Source organism: Rhipicephalus sanguineus, chromosome 1, assembly GCF_013339695.2.
Source record: "Rhipicephalus sanguineus isolate Rsan-2018 chromosome 1, BIME_Rsan_1.4, whole genome shotgun sequence".
NCBI lineage: Eukaryota > Metazoa > Arthropoda > Arachnida > Ixodida > Ixodidae > Rhipicephalus > Rhipicephalus sanguineus.
The window spans coordinates 235,865,275-235,887,498 of record NC_051176.1 but is presented as its reverse complement, the minus strand read 5'-3'; the positions used below and the strand labels follow the sequence as shown (position 1 = coordinate 235,887,498).

At 45.3% G+C, this 22,224-nt stretch overlaps 1 protein-coding gene across 2 annotated transcripts in view; it reads left to right on the top strand.

Moving 5' to 3' along the window:
* Positions 1-22,224, top strand: part of LOC119375053 (octopamine receptor 1-like) — a 517,375-nt gene that overhangs the window by 108,690 nt on the left and 386,461 nt on the right. For both annotated transcript variants that reach the window (XR_005180346.2, XM_049420385.1), the window contains exon 2: positions 5,180-5,288. The gene's annotated coding sequence lies outside the window, so the exon portion shown is untranslated. The remainder of the gene's footprint in view (positions 1-5,179; positions 5,289-22,224) is intronic.

Sequence of the window (22,224 nt, the reverse complement as noted above, 5' to 3'; positions counted from 1 at the left end):
TCTGTTTTTTTTTTTTAGCCAACTGTTACGAACTCCATGGACGTCTTTGTGTAAATTGAGTAGTTGTGGGCACTGAAGGCTTACCAGCCATGTCGAGATTACTGGCACCTAAAGGGCAGCTCATTTTTTGATGTTAGATCGCTACACACGTGCAAGCGCATACGTCAGTTTTATCGAAACAAAGTGCACGCTACGGTGCGGTGAGGTGCGTGTCATTATAGCAGTCGTTGGCGTATCCCTCCGGGATCAAGCGACGCTTGTTGAGTCATAGTAGTACATATGTAATGTTTACTACGTGTTTGTCAAAGTGGTTAGCCAACGCTGCAACCACAATTGGCGTTGCCCCGACATGACAACTGTATAGGGTCTTTTCCCGCAACTGTTTCAAGCACTGGTGGGGCTCTGTGGTAGGATACTTGACAACCACGCAGAATTCATGGGTTCGATCCCGGTTGAACGTATGATTTTAAATGCGGAGCATTTCTTAGTCGCGCCTGCGGCGTCGGCCGCCGTCCACACCCCCACTGCGCATGCTCGGCTCGTCTCGTGCCGGCAGCAAGCCTCTCCTCTCCCTCCCTCGCATGCTCGGCTCGTCTCGTGCCGGCAGCAGGCCTCTCCTCTCCCTCCCTCCTCTCCGTCCCTCCCTCCTCTCGATCGGACGCGGGTGGTGTGTATATAAGCGGCGGAGCGCGCGTTTGGAATTCAGTCAAGGGCGTCTTTACTTGGCTTTCGCTTGACTTGACGCTTTGCTTGACTCGAGTAGATGCGATGGAAGCAACAGTACCTTCAATCAGCGTCCCACCACTCGTTGAAGGCAACGTTACCCCACCCTCACCGTCCTCGGCGTCAACATCAGCAAGCAACGCAGAAGACAAGGCTGCGAAGAGACGAGCATACGACGCTGAACGCAAGCGTTTGAAGCGAGCTGCGGACCCGGAACTTCGTGCACGAGAAGCTGATGCAAGACGGCAACGACGGGCTGCGGATCCTGAACGTCGTGCTCGAGAAGCAGCAACCGTTCGTTAACGTCGAGCAGCGGATCCATCACTCGGGCAGTGCGACGCTTCTGCGAAACCCAATTACGCAACATTCACGCGATACCCCCACCACTCTGCGACGCATTTACTCGAGTTCCCCCCGTGGGAATATGCAGGCGACATTTTTTTATTCTTTGCGTCTATCGGTATTTTCTGCGACACGGGCTCAACGCTATGATGTGAACACCTCTAAAGTCTATTCTCGCAGTTGCTGGGTTGATATAGACAGTAAATCACGTATGGCACATACCCGCATTCCACGGGCCGTGGTAGGTGAGTGTGACCCACACGTGACTGAGGGCAAGGGTTTCATGACTTACGCGAAAAGCATGGTACATTATTCGTCACATGACCCGTTAATCGTGTTCGTCATACACTAATGTCTTCCTGTGCTAAGATTGATTTATACCAAATTACGGAGAGGACCGCAAGAACGCGCAGACGTATGCGGATAGATAGATAGATAGATAGATAGATAGATAGATAGATAGATAGATAGATAGATAGATAGATAGATAGATAGATAGATAGATAGATAGATAGATAGATAGATAGATAGATAGATAGATAGATAGATAGATAGATAGATAGATAGATAGATAGATAGATAGATAGATAGATAGATAGATAGATAGATATGCAGGTAGGTAGGAGGGAGGGTGGGTCGGTAGGTAGGAAAGAAGGAAGTGCCGTTGGACCAAATGGTTAAAATTTCCGGAGCCCTCAACTAAGGCGTGCCTCATGATGATATCGGGGTTTGGGCACGTGAAACCCAAGAAATGATTAAGATCAACACTATTCGGTGAAGGAGGGTTTGTTGCTCTCGCGGAAAGAAGAATACGATTTTTTAGCTCAGGGTTTGCGATTAGTTCTGCTCCTGCATAACGCCCTGTTTACACACAACCTCTATCGAGCGTGAGGCTCTTGGTCATAAGGTGCACTGTCCTTCGCCCCCCAGCGCTTTATCGTATTGAGGAAAGCAAATTTTATTGGTATTTCTGTTTGTGAATACTTCTAGCTGGCAGTGCATTTTCATCAATTGAACTGACTTGCTAGAATACACAATGAATATTTGCATGGCACAATGCAATCTTATGGTTAATTAATAATGAATTTTCCAGTAATTAAACTTTACAGTTCTTTCTCGGACCGATGAAGCAATTATGAAAATCATGCCCAGTACACGGTTGTGAAGTATAATTTACTTAGAGAAATCTTTAGACTAGCAGTAAAATTAAAATGTCCTTGCAAAGAACTGAAAAAAAAAACCAACAAATATCAAATGCATTTTCGCTGTACTTACACTTTTGTTCTTGCAGAAATGCTATCTGGGAAGTAAACACCCCTTTGTTTCGTAGCAAATTGTCACAAAGTAACTCACTGCTGTAGTCGTTGAACAAGGCAATAAAATAAATCTTTATTTTTATTTTTTGATTAACTGGACAGTGCGATGCCTCTACAAGTAGTTGAACTGATCATGTGAAACTACATTAGAGGCCAGAACCGACTTCTTGAAACAAATGTATTCGTTATGAGATAATAAAAGCAGCATCGAAACGCTTGTTGAGGAAAGGGCGCTGCTTTCGTGATTGCGTCAGCGCGGCACACAGGCACGTCTTCCTCAATATTGCAGCAACGTCTGGAACACTTGAAGTCTGCCATCTAAATCTCGATTTGGCCACATCTCCTTGGTATGATTTTTGGAAAAGAGGGCTCTTTGCTGGATTTTGGTACATGCTCTGAATACGTATCACATTTTGTTAAGTGTGTATTCACGCACATTCACTCTGGATCGTTACCTTTTCTTCTGTTTCTACACGTCCATGCATCCTGGCTATAAACAATCTTTGTAACTTTGCTGCATATTTTGTTCCGGTGTCCACCCTGGTGATTATATCTAAACCTCATTACACTTTTTAACGTGAAAGAGGGAGAGATTTTATAAAGGACACGATGCTATACAATGTGCAACCCGCCTATCCAGCTCCATCAAACGTTTCAAGAGTGTCCTTTCTTTAACTCACGCGCAAACTGAAGCAGACTGGCTTAAGCCTATCCAGACACTTCGCCCTTAACCATAATTTCGCCGTGAGACGAGATGACCAGCATGGATACCAAATCCCTCAGCGTGCTGTTAAAGGTAGACTTTACGTATCTGAGGGTCTGTAAAAGCAGACTTTTCTGCATAAGCAGGGGCACTTTACTTATCGTAAAACTACAGAAACTAGCCTTCGAACTATTGGCATCTTGTGTGCACCAGGCCTGTCAAAGCCAACATATTTCTCTAAATAGAAACTGCTGATATGGTTGCCGAGCACATTCACCGAATTCAATCGAGCATGCACCTTTCTTTAAACCTTGAAATGACGGCTAGGGTGTTATTCTTCCGCACAGGCAAGAGAAGATACAATAAGAGGGAGAATTTATGCGGCGCACAGTTTCATTTAAAACGATGACGTCAGCTATCACATGCCTATCTGTCAATGTTAATTGAACAAAGAACAAATTCCTCCTTCGTCGTGCAGCGTGACCGATCCCAGCAGCAATGCTTTATTCGCTCCAAGTTTCGTAAGTCCCGGTGCCATTTAACATCGCTTCCCATTATTGGAAATGTATACCGCATCACATTCAGGCGACGGCTAAGGTTCTTGAGAAACACAATGCTTTATGACAGTGTTTGTTCTACGTAGTCGCAACGAAACGCAATTCACGCTGTTTTCAGTGGTAGAGAAAGGAAAAACAAGAGAGACAGTTTAGAGACGTATGCCGTTCAGTGGTACAGTCTGTTGACTCAAACTTATATTGCCTCCCACTGCCTACGTGTCTTCTTTTACTTGTTGTTTTATTTTAGTAAACTGCCCGTTATTATCTCTTGCGGGATAATATAGATGGTGTGTACGGGTATGTGGAGCATTTGTCCTGTATAGGAGTCACTGGACAATGCCGTCGCCTTCTTTTGCAATGTCACAACATCTAGACGGCCTAAAACTGTTATTTATTGTCAGCGAATCAGGCGGGATTTATAACAATAAACTATTCTTGAGCCGCATTGCGCAACCAGCTTTTAAAGTCGGTCCAGTGAAGCTGAAGGTTGGCTGGTTGCGTTAATATAACAAAAAAAGGAAGAAAAAAAAGAGAGTGAGAAACACAAAACACGCAAAAAGTCTGCAAACCTTCCTTCTGCTTTGAAAATACCATCCAACATTCTTTTCTCACTGTTGCAAAACGCACTTTTTATGGACTTTCTAATACAGAAGGTACACGTACATGTTTAGCAATATGCCTTATACTACTGTTCTATGGAAACAACGCCGACTCTCTATGGCGCCTCATTTATGAACCAGCTGTTTGTTCTTTCCATACCGAATTTTTCTCATGAAAATGAAAATTTGAACTTTTGCTTATGTTCGCAAAATGCTGGTGCATACGAAAACCAAAAGGATGCGTTGTATATCATACCTTTATGGGCCCATCTTTCTCGTATATATAGTGCAGGTATGTATACGATAATAACACTATGACAACGTTAAAAAAAAACTGAAACGAAATTAAGAAAGTATTTTGGGAAAGCGGTATTTGTGCTGTGCATGATAACACATTTGTAAGATGTATATACATTTTTTTTTGTCTTTTTGGCTGCGTCGTTCAGGAATGGATAGAGGGCGAGAGAGCGACGCTATCTCCTTCAACGGAGAGTTCATAATTTGAATTCGCAGTCGCGAACCATGGAATTTCGCTACTATAAGCTTTAAAACATTCTACAGTCGCATATAAGGGAAACGAATACTGCACGTAATTTTACGCATGCACACTTTTTATTCGTATTAGCTGCATTTAGCACTCCAGCCTGCTGGACGAAGGTTTGGTATATCAGCGACAAAGATGGCGTTTCCAGTCACAGAATTAATTAATGCATAGGGGGAAAATGAGCACAGACGAAAAATAAAACGTGAGGGAACGAAGCAAAAGAAACTCCCGAACATTTAGATTCCAGAGGTCCCTTCCTCGCTGCTGCGTAGCCATTACTTATCGTTATTCGCTTGGTGTATGCGTTCAGTTTCGCGGCCGAATCACCCCCGCTTTATGCTTGTGCCCAATGACCTGTTTAACGTGGGATCTTGTTTTTCTCTTTACTGTACCAGGAGCAGTCCCGCAGTCCCAGCAGGTTCCGCACTGCTTCGCATTTCTGACGGCTGTTCGCCCTGCTGCCCACCGCCAAGCACCACAAAACTCCGCAGAATTTCTTATGAGGTCAGTTCATCTTTAGAAATTACTTGTTTCACACGGGTCGCACTAATATCATTGATCGAACATGACAGCATGAGTCACGAAAGTTCCTAAACTTCATGTGGAGCACGTTGATATGATGTTTCTGCGTACTCGATGCTCTCATGGGTGTTGATAGAGCAAGAAAAATGTTGAGTCTTTCATGAGAAATAAAATGCTAAAGGGTACTAAATGTGAAACATTAACAACTGTGGGAGTTCGTTATTTCTATATGCAGACAGCGAGAGCGGAATTGATAGGCCGTTCCACGAAACTTGCGTGGCCACGGAAGCGCAGCAAGATCAGTAGGATAATTCAATGAAGCTTTCTCATGTGCACAGGACGTTTGTTAGGTAGGCAGGGATAACTAAAGGTCAACTGAACTTTGTTTATGGAAAATAAGTTCGCGTAAAATTAAACAAAAAATGGCTAAAGAACATGAAAGCATGCGCATGGCACAAACACTAAATTCCAGCGACAAAAATGAACCTCACTCTACATAAAATCACATGCGTGTGAACAAAATATTTGAAAGTTGTTTTTCTTTCACAAACAAATATGTTCGCACATCTTAAGCAAATCGTCCACTTGTCTGTTCAAATGATGCGGGCGCTAAAGTTAGTCATCAGCGGAAGACGTATATAGCAGCGCGTTATACGAGGTGGGCTTATTATCGAGGTCACTTAGTTTAAGGCACTTTTGAGGGACCCTCGTGTGTGAAAATTTCGCACATACTTAAATGTGTCAAGGTCTTGCTGTGGCCCCCTTTCTTTGGCTCGGCTTTAAGGTGGTTTGTCCTTTATCTCGCGTAACGTTAGTCGCGACCGGTATTTTCCTGGCGGTAAGCCTTACTCCTCACTGAGCGCAGCAGGATGTTGGGCGCACTACGAAGCCCGACATCCTGCTAGTCTGCCTCACCTGTATATGGCTAGACATAATTAAAGACGCTACATTATGCGGTACCCTTTAATCCGTAGAACGCAAATCACGCTTATCATGTTCAGCGTGGGAACCCTCTTGCAACCATTTCAAAGACCTTTCGACTACGCTGTTTAGACAGTCACTCCGGGACGTAACTCCGGGACACTGCGTTTGTAAGCCGCCCCCCCCCCCCCCCAGGAGATGGCCATCTCTAATTCCGCGACCGACAGATAAGCGAATGTGCATTATCTGACATCCGGCTCGCGCAGTTCCTGGAATAGGCCTCAAAGACGCCAGGTGGTCGCTTAGCGTATTAAGTGCACGGCGGTCTCTATATCGGGACTCAAAGTAGTCGGGCAAAGAAAGAATCCCGCTTTTGAGGACATTTCGAAGGTGGGAGAATCTCTTGAAATAACTTTTATCAGGGACCCTAACGTGTACATACCACACGCCGTGTAAAAATATTATAACGTCGACCGGTTTACCTTGAATATGCTTGTGAATATTACCCGAGCAAGAGAGATATTCGCAGGAAGATGAAGGCATGAGGTAGTTAAAAGTGGTAAAACAACGAATGACCCTTATGCCAACGTTTCGACGAGGGACTTCGTCAGGGCAGCGACTGTATATAGAAACGTTCGTTAGGTGCTAAGAGACTTGTGGCCAGGGCGACGCGAAACCCTGCGAGGTAGACAAAAAAAGGTTTGATTAAAAAACTGAGAAATTAGGAATTACGCCTGCCCCAAGGTCATTCTATAATTTCCTCTCTCTCGCCTTTCTTTACCCGGATTCTCCTTCCAAATGTTTATAATGTAGCAAGCTGATCACTTTTCTGGTTAACTTACTTGTTTGTGTCCAGAAGCCGCAAAAGGTACAGAAAGTGCAAAAAGTACAAAAAGGTGAAAAAGATGCAAAAGGTGGAATTACCGTGGATTGTAGAAAATGTGGCCCACATGGAGCTAAACGAAGTACAGCTTTCTCAAATTGCTTTATTAATGTCATGTCAAGGATTCTGCTCTTTGTGTGATTGGGGGAGGGGGGGGGGGTTAAGCGTATTCGCTTTCATCAGGAATAAGTGGACTAGTTCTGTTCGAAAGCAGATGAGAATGCCTAAATGGCACTAATCCCGCGAATTTGCATCCTTGGGGAAACGCTTTGGTGCGTGTGGTTTGGAGGTCGCGCGTGGAGGCGCCAACATCGCTCAGCCCCAGCCTTTGATTAGACAACAGTCGCGGTCGGTGGCGCGACGAGTGCCGGTTGCCATTATGTTATAAATTAGGCAAACGAATAAGCAGTTGCACTAATTCGTCAGAAGGTCCACATTTTGTTGCCATAACATGTACTTAAAGGAACAACGATGTGAATTAGTTGGGCCATACTAACAGATTACTGTCTCGGGATTTTCTATTAAATAGTCGTAGAAAGATTTGACACTAGGGAAAATGAAGAAAAAAAGGAGAGACTTCCCCTTTCAATTTTACACTAATCGTGGCGCCGATGACAACTAAACAAAATGGTAGTCTTTGTCTTTTTCTCTCTCTCTATTCTCTCTATAATTCTTTTTTTTTTGTAGGACGCCATGAATGTTCCCAGGCATGAGACTTTGTTTTACATTTGAAATTCATCTACATTCAATCATAAACAGCTATTTAGCCTTGGCTGTGCGTAACTCCTAACGTGCGACGCCACAGGGGTCCGTGGCCGTACACTTGTGACATCGCGAGTCACCTTTCACTTTTTCATATAATTCTTTCGCATGCTGAGCTTTGCTTGTTTCGACAAAATCAACGGGTTTGGTAATTCAATTACACCATGTATTTTTAAAGGTATTCTGAGTTCATTCGTCAGCAACGTACCGTACATGTCGGAGTACAGGAGATTAGTTAAATGTTCATAATAAGTCCATCAGGCGCTCACCGTTTATAAAGCTTTTTTTTTTCTTTGCACCAAAAAAAAAATGTTCGATTTTCCGCCTGGTCAAACTCTTTTCATGGTATAAGAAAAACAATTTTTACGTGTCCTATATACATGAGGCAAGCTTGTTTTATCAATGAAGATTGAATATTTCCTTCAAACATATGGCTGTACTTTCTTCTTGTTACTAGGAATGCAAATATTGAATTTTTACTGTATATTAACATAATTTTTTCTTCTTATTGCGTGGAGCCAACCTATCGGCGTATCCCCCAAGTGTAATTAATGACTACACGTCCATGTTAGCGAGTCTAAAAGATAACAATGTGGAGTGCAGACTCTACATTAATTTTTTTTTTGCAATTTACCTTTTCCACACAACACCCTTTAACAAGCACTGCATTTCTTCTCGAAGTCAATGAGTGATTATTCATCTTAGTACCTTTCTAGACGAGTTGCCAAAACAGTATGTGTCCTACAAGTGCTGATTCAAGACAATGAAATAAGCCCTGGGTGTGTTCAGATAAGAACGTCGGTGCATGTCCGCCGACTCCCTTTAATTTCGCTGAAAAAAAAAAAGGATTTTGTTGTCCGAGTGCCCAAGGCCACGAAACCAATCTTAGTTTCGCGAAACTTTTTTTTTGCTTTAGTCGATAAAATTCGGAAGTCTCTACTGAGCCAGAACCACTTTTTTGCGAATTGCGCGAAAATGGGATTTTGACGATATCCTATAAAAAAAAAAGCTATTGTAGCTGTGAGTCTCAAAATTTTTCTTGACATACTATTAGTAACGAGCGTTTGCACAATGTTCTTATCTCGCAGTTTTGTTGCCCATACTTTGGGGAGGGGGGGGGGGGGGAATCGCAAATACGTTGCTCAGTAGTCCTCTAATTTCAGATATTTTTGCTCCGCGTCTATAATAGTCAGAACTTCCAAAATTTCACAGAGTGTTGCCTCGCGTTATGTTAACAAAGTTGCCAAATATGATTTCCAAAAATAATGTCAAACGCAAACTAAAGATGTATAAGTGAAGGCATGTCTTAAAATGCGATATTTTGAAATTCAATTAAAGAAACGGCCCCCTTTGATTTTCTTCAAACTCCCCAGAGTTAAAGCCAAGGGCGTTTTCTAACTTAACCTGTAAAAACATGTTGCATTATTTTTGTGAGGTCGGAGTTACAAAGTCACCAAAGTGACCAAGTTGACGTTAACGTGCAACCAGTTAAATGAGAGAGCATTGAGCTACAGCTACCATAGTCATGATTTTTAGGTCATAAGCATGTTCTCTCGTGTTCACGAAACAACGAATTGACAGAAAAAAGACGGAGAGTGGCTTTAAAAGGCAGATTCGTACATATGTTGTCTGTATGTGTCTTATTGTTGTACCTGGCGAAAGCAATTATCAGAAAAAGTTCGTCTAGATGCGCACTCGAGTCGGGTTTTCGCATGGAACTGTTTCTTCAGCCGTAATTTACACAGTACGTGAGACAGGCATTGAAGGGAGAATGGGTCCACGCACAAAGTGTCCTGGAGACGGGGCCCACAATCTCCGCCTTCTTGCGCCTGGCGTAGGACGTACCTTTCACCTGCACCGCCATCTTCAGAGGAGACGTTTCTGTTGAGTAAATGAATACGTTTAGCTCCTCACCAGCATTTTGCTCAGGAACAAAATTTTTGACAGAGACAGGCACATCTGGACATTTTACGGGCTGATTTTTTGATTAAGGTAAAAATTTTTTTCGCGAAACTAAAATTGCTTTCGTGGCCCTGGGGACTCGGACAGTAAAATATTTTTTCTTCAGCGAAATTAAACGGGGTCGGCGGACATGCACCGACGCTCTTATCTGAACACACACCCGTGCATTCTATCATCGGCGCTGTGGGTCTATGATTGGTGAGAGCTTTCGATCGCGATCTGTCCATAGTATGGACTGTCCAGAAGCGCCACTGGAGCCTCAACAAAAGCTCAGCAGCATGCACTCGTCAAGATGTGAGGGGCCTGAGAAATTTAACGAGGAATGTCTATGAGACTTGTATTTCATCTTTCACTTTCTCGCGTTGGCTGACGTTCCAGGGGTGTTGAATGGCGTCTGTGATGCCGTCAGTCGAAACGTTGATGGCGCCCCCTTGGGTGCATAATAATTCCCTATGGGTGTTCAAATGAAGCAGGCGCTGAGAAAGTGTCCGCAACAAATACGTCGACAAGTCCTTCACTATATACCGCAACATTGCCAGCTTATCCTTTCATATACAAGTGAAATTACTATCGCAGTAGTTCGAAGTCGCAGTATTACACACGTGAGAAACGTCACTCCTTGTGTATGCTGTAGTCTCCGTTGTTATGCAAGGTCTGGGAATGGTGTAGTACATTCTATTGCCATAAGCTCTATCTACACCTACCTCATTTCCACGTATCGTTTTTTTTGTTTTTGTTTATAATTCACAATGAATATGATAACTGCTCAAAGCGAGTTAGCATGTACTCAACCGAGTAGAAACTTGAGCGCAGCACGGGTTTGCTTTACAACATTAAAATAATGGCATACATAATGGATATTCGTTGCATGTCACTGCTCGTTGAGGTATTCGCTTAATTCATTCGTCCATCGCTTTTTTTTCCTCTTCTTTTTTCCGTTCGTCACTAGCCTGCTCCCTGTGGTACATGAAAGCAGAGAGGTTAGCTTTGAAGTTAGTAATTACGCTGTCGGCGTGCGATATTTCTCTGAGCCACAAAGGGCGACGCAGCCATGAAAATGATAACCTAGCCTTCATAACAGCTTCCGGAACGACGAGCCTAATGATCAAGCGGCTTCGTGGTTGTGTGATACAGTTCTCTATAAAGGGTGCCGTTGTTGTGAACCAGTGTTCATGCCGTTGAGCCATTTGCCGCGACACAGTGTTTGATATAAAATGGATATCTACGCTCCCACCTGGGACATGCGTTTGATGCCCGATTCTTTTTTTTCGAAGGCGCCAAATGCTTAGTGTTGGCTCTGTTGTTTACCTTTTTTTTTACCTGCACGACGAATACAGGATATTGATTGTCATTATTGTTTAAAACCTTATTTTTTCCACATAACCCAATTTCTTTCCTATTTTTTCTGTCTTTAATTTCGTAGTTTGCTTTAAGAAGTAGACAAAGAAAACATTGCTGCTCCTCTCAAGTCCACAAATGCTTCCATTTCTCTCACGCATCGCTGGAAATTGTTATGTAATCCTAACGAGAAGTTTTTAAATATACCATTGGTGAAGAAAAAAAAAATTCATAGCGCTCAGGGCATCTACTCTAAAATAAAATACATTGATAGGGAACACGTAAGAATGATACGAATAATTCAGAACGGTTTATTAAAATCTGCAGTACGGAAATACGTATGATAGATGTACTGCGTATAACGTCAGTGATGCATTGTATACATACAAGATCGACTCAAACAGATATAATTTGGGTACGCCGCGCCTTAGCGACTAGGGAAAGATATATCGCTGAATGGCTTATGCAGCAGGTTTCAAGAAGTATATGTCCTTTTTCTTTTCCTGTATATCATACCTATCAACGCCTATAGGTCGTATCTCTATATCTTTTTTCTTCATATTCTCGAATTGCATTCTTTTCCTTGTCAGAGACAGCGGGAGGCTTCCTCGTCGAGTCTTCCTTGTGCGCTGGACTGTTTCGATTCCCACCGCCATCAGGAAAAGAACAAAAAAAAAAAGAAAACAAAAAGTGAGCACGCGATCAACCCACGTCGTTCGACTATTATTACGCGCTTCGTCGCTTTGATTGGGCGCGCACTCGGCTGATTCAAAGGCATTTGGAATATCGCAGTTGGGCGAAACTTATGGCGCGCGTAAGCAGTGTGTTTCTTTCTGTTTTTTTGTTGTTGTTTTTTGTAAGAGAAGGAATCAACCCGTGATAAGGTTTATACTGCAGCTGTGTGATGTCCCAAATTCACCGCTGCAATTATTTCTCATTGTGTTCATTTCTGGGCTTCGTCACTGGTCATCGCCTACGTCATTTCATGACCGAGCCGGTACGGTGTGTTTCCGTACCCTAAAGAGCGCAGTTGCGGAACTTTCGGTTGCCGTCAGATAGGGGAGAGTCACGTGGCCTGAGCATTAACGTCACGTATGACGTCAGATCACCGCCAAACTTTGAATGAAAGGGAAAGGTTCTGCCTGGCGTTGCATACGTATCCATATTCTGCCAGTGTCGGTAGTATAGTCCGTGTCACTAGGGGGGGGGGGGCAGTAACCTACGCCGTGCCACTTCGAGGTCCACACTGTTTTGCCAGCACTATCTGAAAAAGCCAGAGTCCATAGCGACGTTCCGTTCTACCAGTGACGTCATACGTGACGTTTCTGTTCAGGTCACGTGACTCTAGCGCATGTGATGGCAATCGTATGTTCCGCTACTGCGCTCTTTAGGATACGGAAACGCGCGCCGGTAACTGTAGCGAAAAAGTAGTACAGGGCGAAGAATGTGCTCACGGTATTGAAGCCATGAGAAGCACTGCACGAATCACGTAACGCGTCCTTGCTACAACAGCCGCGCTAAAAAGGAGGCTTTCTTGTCACGTTTTCTTAAACGCTCTTCTGGCCGATGTTTCATCGCTGCTGAGACGCTTTTCTGTAAGTTCCGCTAAAAAAGCATGGTTGATTCTTCCGTTATAGGAATCGCTATAACACGAAAGTGAACCGCGTCTTCACAGGAGTAGTTGACTCTTTATTGTACATTGATGTATGAGAGCTTGCACAATGTATATTGGTGTTTGACAGCTATAGCATCGTCTGGGGAAAAACAGCGCAATAAAAGACGAGGACGCAGGAACACAGTAGACTGGACGCGCGCTGAACTTGCAACTGACATCTTTATTGCACCTACCACTCGCCCAAATCAAAGTCTTGCTATAGCATCGTAGTACGTGTATCAACCCACGTTGACGCTTAGTGGCACATCGTCATCCCGACGACCAACGTCCATGATCTTGACTTAAATCTTGTGGTAGCTGAAGTAGTTAACATACATTTGGACACGGCACAGGGTGAATCCCGCGCAAAAATGGCATTAACGAGTGCGTAATGAACACTCGTACTCGATATGCACTGATTCAAAGTGTCGTCATCTGACTAGACAAAAGCCAAGGCGTGTGACACCGAGTAACAGGCCAACCTACACCTGTGTTCATGCGTATACCACAGAGCGCTTCAGGAACGCAAGAGGCATAGCTCGTAGCTTGAGCCGCGAACGCGGGAAGGCGTTTCGCTAACCGCTGACGTCTCTCTCGCTGCACCAAATCACTCACTGCGCGCCATTCGTCCGACGACGTCATTGCTCGCCTTTCTGTGCCGCTTAGTGTGGCATTTTTATTAGCCGGTGCTGTCGCACTCGAAGCAGTAGGCGGCGGAGAAACGCTGTTGGTGCATGTGGAAGCTACACTACTCAGTCGACCAGTTGTCCCGCTAACATGACGCGAAAGGCAAAGCAGGCGCAGCGTCGTTACCAAACCGAATCATCGCGTACGGCGCATTGAACCGACCGTAGAGTTTCCTACAATAATGCATTGAAAGCCTTCGTTGCGCTGAAACTACCGAAACGCTCCCTGTCGGCACTCGTTAGTGTCGTGATGCAGCACTCCACTTCACCGCTTCTGGACGGCGACGCCACCCCGCTAATGAAAATCACCGTGAGAGGGAGGTGTGAGAGATATAAGGCGCGCTTGTGCATGTGTGCCGGTGGCCCATGGGGTAGAGCGCCGGGCACCTTTTGTCGCGGATCGAGTAGTCGGGGGTTCGATTCCTAGGTCGTCGAAATTGACGAAGCTTTTTCTTCTGTTCGTGTACATTTTACCGACGTCACCTCCGTGACGGAAATGGTGTCAGTGAAGTCTTGGTGGACCCCGGCATAAAACAACTTTTTGTTTAAGAAAGAGACTACGTTGTTGGTAATATCTGAGCTTACGGTGCTACTTAAAAGTGCCTGCGTAAGTAATCCTCATAACAATATTTATAGTTCCGTTCGCCTCCTTCGGGGTCTCTTAAAAAATATTAACGAATAGAGTTTTACGACACGAAGTTGTGGAGTGATTCCAAACGCTTCATTTTTCTTAGAAACCATCAACGTGTCTGGCGTTAGACATTACAAAACTGAAGCGTTTCAACCGAGCGAAATGAGGACGGCCTGAATGTTTAGGATGTTGGCCCTCCGCATGTTGGCCTGCGCCGTATTTGAAGCCGTTTTGTAAAGAAAACAACGCACTTGGAATAGCAGGAAGGCAGGAAGAACCGAAATCACCTATTCCATACTGCCAGCGACGTATATCCGCTGCGCTGCATATAAAGCGGGACGGCGAAAAAGAGACGTACGGGCTCGTGGTTTTATATACGGCACTTACGATTTAAAGAGCTCCCCCCCCCCCCCCCTTGTTTATTCCCGCTTCTTACTCAATACTATCAAAACACATCCCGCGCTGTAAACAAGCAACAGACGCACAGATTTATACAAGGTTTCATGAGCACAAGATGAGCAGGAAACACGAACATGAAACGGCATAAATAGTTTTCTTCGTGCATCATAAAACAGAAAGGAACGTGGCATTGCCGCAAAATTCGCTTCACTGAACTCAGCCTCTCAAAACTCGACGTTTGTGCGAAGAAAAAAAAAAAGGAATAGCTCGGCCCCAAGGCCTCAGACAGTCACTATCAAAAAGATGTGGCACGTACGCGAATTACTCAAAGTATAAATAGAGATAGCTGTTTTATCAGTGTCTATCGATAAAAAAAAACTATAACTGGCGGAAGGAGTATGGCCTACGGGTCCGGTGAAAACATTTACGTAGGATGTGTTCGCAAATAGTCCAGGTTTGTTTTCTTCCTCGAGTACTTTATACGGCGCTATGAAAGCCATAACGCATTGTAGGCGCAGAAGCGTTACGACTTTACTGTTCAGTTTTTCTCCCCTGTTTTTAGTGGACGTTTTAGATTCTTCATGTTCAGTGCTACACGATCTGAGAGAGCGTTGTAGAACAAAAATGTCAACGTGTTTGGAATGTGTCACGTTGTCTTTGTTTCTTACAATTTTTTTTTTCGAAACGGGACTGAAAGTGCATCCTGCTTCCTTTAGATATTCCGAATGGCGCAAAAAACAGTGCCATGATATAAGATGGAGAATGCGTCTCTGCGACGTTCGGAGAGCTCAGTAAAAGCTTCTGCAACGTGTAACTCGCGTCATTCTTCCCAAATTTGGTAAGCTGCGCATCGACGACAATGTTTACGTCTGCGAGATTCGACATCTCTATGCGCACGATCTGCAGCGAGGTCCCTTGAGGGAGCACATTCAGAGCGGTAAGTTTACGGCCGGTAAACAAATATGATTGTCACATTGTTTTCACGGCCTCGCAAAGAATACCGTCAAACTGCGCGTACAGAAGCGAAATAAAAATGGATTCCTTCACGAATGGTGCGAATCTCGTTATTACCACAAAATATTGGTTCAATGCACACGCAACACAGGCATCACATCACACATACTATAATAATATACACATTCACACCGAGCGTTATGCCTTATAAGGGCAACTCTGCATCGAAATACAAAAAAAAAATTGTCGTTATTTATTTAAATTATATATTTTTGAATGCCACTGAAGAGTGCGAATGCCATAAATAAGTGCTTAGACAGAATAGAACGAGAGTAGATGTCGTGTACTGAAAGGTTATGTCACTTTGAATAAACAAATATAACCACGGCATTCGACCGGAGTAAGAACTGCTTATTTGGTAACAACACTTTTGCCTTCCCCCCCCCCCCCCCCCGCCAAATATAGTCTAGAATGACGTCACCTTATGCATACCTGTACACGACCTATTACAAACGGTCTGCTAACCACGTGTTCATGGAAAACTAATTTAATGATATGGGGACGAGGTAGCTTTCGGACTGTAAGGGGGCGCGCGTAGAAACTTTGCAGTATTTTTCGGTAAGATTGCCCCTCTGTACAACCTATTTCGTGCTCTTCAAGAAGACGTGACAGCCGTACTTGATTTCGTGACCCCATAAGCACTCCGGAGAAGTAGAGCGGCTTGTTCTGTACATATACACATCTAGTTGCAAACACGTGAAGCGTTGCCTCTTGCTTGAAAATCGGCCGTGTGTATTTACCTGAGGTACTATTTTGCCATTACTTCCGTAAACTCACAACGCAAGAACGCTGTTTCATGCTCGCATCGTTGATATTACAAAAATAAATAAATAAAAACCTAAAGGATATCTTAAGCGCAATGCCTAAGTTCGATCAAATAAATACAGTAAGTGGAACCGCAATACAATTACATTAGCAAATCTCATCCGTTCCTCTCGAGGATAATCGTATAACAAACTAGCATCCGTGCCCTAGTTGCCAACGTAAGATAAGTAGGAAACGACAAATCTGACGTTACGATGCTGCGCCTCAGTGCTTTCCTGTATTTTAGGAAGCCACCTTGAAGGGGAAGCTCAGCATACCATCAAGCAGTGTTCTTCGGCAGCCTTTATTGGCTACCCGAGGACATCTCGGGTGTCTGCGATAACGCGGGAAGGTTACGATGTCCGTATTTTTTCCCCTTTTTTAACACGTCAAGGAAAAAGAGAGGAAGAAAAAACCTTCAAGACCTAGCTCAGGGTAGAAACAATTTTGGGTGACTAGCCCTATAATAATGGTTCAAGTAGCCACTTGGAGCTTGAAGCAAGAGTGATAGGGAAGAGAAATTGAGGCAGTTATTTCTTGTACGGGGCTAAAAAACACAGACAATGAATCAACGCGCAGTGACTCATGCAAACTATTATTTGTGCCCCTGTGTGTTCTTTGATTGTGTACTACTATGCCTTAAAAATGCAACGCAAATGTATTCTTACAAATGCGCTACGCATTGACAACCCACCATTTATAGGGACTATATTGCAAAGACTCTTGCCCACGAATTCAACAAGTTCGCTTAGCTATGGAGGAGAATAAAAAAAGAAAAAGACGGGCGTCATGAAAGTGAAGGAGAATCAATGGCAGGCAGTGAACCCGCACAAACACCAGTGCAGTCAAATGCTGTCATAAAACAGTTATCTCTACATGGAGCAGTGCTGATCTAGCAATTTGATATTACGGGTGGCGATCAAGGTCAACGCCTCCCGAAACTTTTGCACTGTGAAAAACCAGTTCGGCTTGCAGTAGTGCGGAAATAAGTACTTCTTTCGTCAAAAGAGTGCAGTGAGAGAAGATATAGCTCTTAAAGCGTGTAACGTGTTAATATGCAAGAAAGAAAAAATAAACAAAGCCTAAGTCACGCGTATCATGTACGCTTTATATATGTCAGGAGGCTGGTGGTGCAGTGGGATGTTAATAGATGCTTTTAGCTCAGCGTCGCTTCTGCTCAGCCCCGTGCAGATGCAGCGTCCCGAGAGAGTGCAGGGAACTGCATAGATTTCGCGTTCTTGACGAGCGCGTCTCGCCGAGACGCGGTTTAGCTTGTCTGCAAAACGACGGCGAAACCAAGTGGACGCACCTTCACGCTCCGCTGAGTTGACTTCATAAGCGGAGTGAGCGATGCGTTCTACTTTCCGCTGCTCGCACGATCGTTCTGCGCACGCGCACTGCAGTTCCTTCTACACGTTTGTGTGTAAATCGCTAGCATACGCAGGTCTGACCGGAGCGGATCGTAAACGCTCAGCTAAACGTGCCTAATGCGAATGTACACAGTCGAGCGCGATTTGAAGGTTATCGCGCGAGCGTCGACAGGCCTCGCGTCCCAGGGGCCTATAGTGGGACGTTTCGGAACAGTGAAAATCAAGATTACGCAACCTTCTCTCCTAGTTGGCTGTTCCATGATATAACAATCACCCTTACCACTAACTCTGCACCCTTTATCTCTATTTTAAGCGTTCCATTCGTTCCGATCATGCGTATACTTCGGTGACTTTTATCGCCGCTGACGACAACGAAATTGGTGGGAAAGTTATGGTAACGCTAGTGCTTGGCGCTGCTTCATTTGAACGACTTGCTAAGTTGCGCAAATTATATCGGATTGTCATAAAAAAAAATAGCTGAAAATGCGCCTTCCTCAGACAGGAGTGATCGCAGCTTAAGGAACAGCAAAAAGAGTGAGTGTAGCTTGCCTGATGCCTCCCTCTTCCCGAAAGAGGATTCTGGGCCCTGGCTCTGTTGTAGTTCTTGGTCGGCGCTCGCGCGATAACCTTCACATCGCGCACGACTGTACCGTCTGCAATTAAGCCCAGATACCTTCAATTCGCTAACTCGCATGACTTAGTACTTTCGTTTTGGCAAGCGCTATACAAACAGTGCAGCGACAAACACTCTCTTGATGTGGTTTTTCCCTTCAAGCGCCACTTCCACTTGGAGCGCAGAAATATAGTCATTGTCTTATCCTGAATCGAACACCGTCTCTTAATCGAGCACTGCGCAAGGAACGTTAATATTGCGCTACTATAAGACAACGCTGTAAGTACAATACTGTATAGGCCCGTCCTGCTTACATTGGGCCTACAAAAACTTCACGTTCTGTACGTAGGCTGGTGTCCACCATGCGAGGCGAGGTATAAAATGCAGAACTTTAGATGACCTGTGGGTGCTCCATAGAGAGCGATGTGCGCGGGATTCAATCATGGATTTTCTTGCCTACCAAAATAAAGTTCCTTTCTTTTCTTTTCATTTTTCTTTTTTTTTCTGGGGGGGGGGGGGGGCGGTGAGAGCACTCCAGATCCAGTGTTTCAGATCAGGGGTTCTGGTGGTTCGGCCAACGAGCCCAATTTGAGCCGCGACATTTGTCAAGGGTTCGCCAGTGTTCGAGTCATTTATTCGAGGACGGCGCTCATTACTCGGACTCGTGCGGGCCTTCGTGGATCGTTATTGGAATACATTGACTTTCATTAAACACGCGCGGATTTGGCCCTGCTCTCGTTGCATGACCATGGGGTGGCAATGGGGGAGTGAAGTAATCGGATGCCGACCCCGGGTCGATCGGGGGCCTAATTTTCGCAAATCGCTCGAGCTTTCATCCGCAAACTACGCCGCCAGTTCTCCTCCATCGCATATTAGCTTACACACGGGCAACGCTTATTTGTTGCTTCTCTGAATTAGTTTCGTTTATCCAGTCCATGTACGTTGTTTATGATTACGTCCTCTTTGTCGGCGGTGAAATATGCGCGTTTGTAGATGTACAGCTGTTAGTTGGGTCTAGGGTGAGAATGGGGAAGTAAGGGAGAGGGCAATAGGACTTTTTTTTAGCAGTCACGATCGTCAATATAGACTATAGCTTCGAGCATAGTAAGAAACTAGTCACGCGTGTGTGCTGAATGCATCATCAAAAGTTTGATAAACACTAAAAATTACACCATCTCCCGCTAAAGGGGACCATGAGGCGATGCGAAGCCGGAGCACTTGCACGATCGCGTTCCGTTGGCGTTCGTTGGGCATGCTACCGACCTCGCGTCGTGGAACGCGAAGAGGGACGCTACGCGCGTCGTATCTTCCATCTAGCCTGGCCGTTAATTCTCACAGGGCGAGCGGGGAACGCGGTCGACAGGCGGGCGAGAGGGGGCAGCGTAGAAGTGGAGAGTGAAGGGGAGGGGACGCGCATGCGCTCGAGCTCATCGCGGCGTTGCGCAGGAGAGAATTTCGGCATGTCTAGCCCGCGTTTCAGAGGAAGAGTGGGAAGGGGGAGGGGAGAGGGAAAGTGGAGAGGGAAAGTGGAGAGGGGGAGGGGAGAGGGTGAGGGGAGAGGGGGAGGGTAAGGGGAGAGGTTGAGTGGAGAGGAGGTGTGTGGAGAAGGTACGCGCATGCGCAGTAAGGGTGGTCACGCCGCACACCACCACCACCACCACCACCACCGGATTGAGCTCCGCCTTAAGATACTTCGCATCTAAAAGACGTTTCGGCTACCGTACGGTAGCCTTGTTCACAGTAAAGTGGCCCAGCGAAGCGGGCTTATGTCCGTTTTAGAACGCTGTCGAGACACCTGGCGTAGGCTGGAGGCAGATTTCCATCATTTCTGTTCAGCGTTTTTTTTCGTAGTCTGGATAAGAAGCGATACTGACGTGAACACCAGTTTCTTTCCTTTGCGATTACGGTTGCCTTGGCATGTCGTGATTACATGTAGCCACGTGTTCCGCAAGTGCGTTAGACACCACATTCTTCTTTCTGACGTCATTCATGTGGTCCTTCAGACGTCTCTCAATATTACCACTCTCCCCAATATAAACATAGTCGCAGACTGCACACAGGATTCTATAAACGACGCCTGGGAACTTTTATTTCTTGAGTGGGTCCTTCAGGTGCACCAGTTCGTGTTTCAGTTTTCGGGCAGGTACATGCGCGACGTGTACGTCGAGCGTCGCGCATGCTCCTGCTTTCCGCACCTCACTTTGTTTTGCACTGCCTCCGGGATCGACCCACCTCTGACCAAGCAGTCATGTTATGTGATAACGTCACCATGTGACGGCACAGTGACGTCATAATGACGGCACAGTGACGTCATGATAACGTCATAAATTGTGGCGATCTGTGACGTCATGATAACGTCATGATGTGACGATGATTTTTTGCATCACTCATGTTGACGCCGCCGACGCGGGACGCTCGTCAATTTTAGCGTTTGATGAGGCATCTAAGGATCTCGCCTTAAAATAACGTTTCTTGGCGAGGCAAGGTTCGAACCCGCGCACCCGCGGGTCCGAAGGTCCTACAGTCTAGCAAGGCGGTGGGAAAGGGAAGTGAGGGCGAGGAGGAGAGAGTGGAGGAGGGGAAGGCCACTGGTTCCGCTGTTTCCTCAGTCTTCGCGCCACTAGTGCGTAGCTGCCATTTTTTTTTTTTTTACGATGGACTTGCACGAGAGCCTATGGACTAATTGTGTTTATCGCGATTGACGAGTGATGTTGCATACTGCACTAAAGTGACTTCTGAGGCGTTGCGTATGTTCTGTCTGTCTCTTTAATTACACATTTCCCTCTCAGACTCCGCCATCCCTTTGCCCAGTGTAGGGTAGCATACTGGTTATTATGAACAAATTAACCTCCCTGCCTTTCTCCTCTCATCTGCTTCTTTCTTCCCACGCTGCACAAAGCACTCTGACGCTCGTGTACCTGTGACAGGTACATCTAACGTGCCGTACGGCGCAAATGTATTACGTGTATGCTTAACATACTACACGTACATAACATAAATGTAGACTGCGCATGTTTCAAACATATATTCTTCTACAAAGCAGCACAAAAAGCGCAACGTCGAAATGAAGCTGTCAACAGAAAACTGCGAACAAAACAGCTGTTCCACTTCGCGTATGAAGCTCTGTAAGACAGAAAAAACAAAACAATCTTGCTCTACGTAGAAACCGGAATCGTTTAGGCATCACGTTAGTATGAAAATGCGATATTTATGACGTAGTCAGTATAAGCAGCGTACAACATGGAGGAACTACGCATCGCGGAATGAAGCAATGCCTGGGCATATCATATCTTAAAAACGCAAATTCTTATTTCGTCGGTATCACGCACACGCGAGTCTCGCTTGCGTGCCAGACAAAGCTTAGTTTCTGCGAGCAGCCGGCGACAGAGCAATACAACACGCGGCCACTAAATAACTCAGCGGAAGTGAAGCATGCAATTAACGCAGGAACGGATAACACCCGCGCAGCAATTGAACCGTTGCGCGTATTATTCTGTCGTAATCTTCTGCATTTTTTTTTTCGCCGATTTGTACATGCGAGTGCAGCGACCTATATTAGAGGCTACCTGCATTCAACCTCCACACTCTTCCCCTGAACTCTTCCGCAGCAGGTGCCGCTGTGATACGCACGTAATGCGAAAGTTATTGATTCCGAGATCGTCGTCGGTGGCATTCAAGCAGCCCTTCGCGGATCGACAGCGCAGAAAATAACGCGCAAGAGTTGGTGTTGGTTTTGCTCTGTCCCTCTCTTTTCGTCAAGTCGCGGGCGCTCAGCGAAACCGAAGAACCCAGACAGCCGGAAATCACGGTGTGTGAAGAAAGCGTGGAAGCCATCGCTACAGCGATAACCCCCCGCTCACAGGCGACGCGACCGAGGCAAT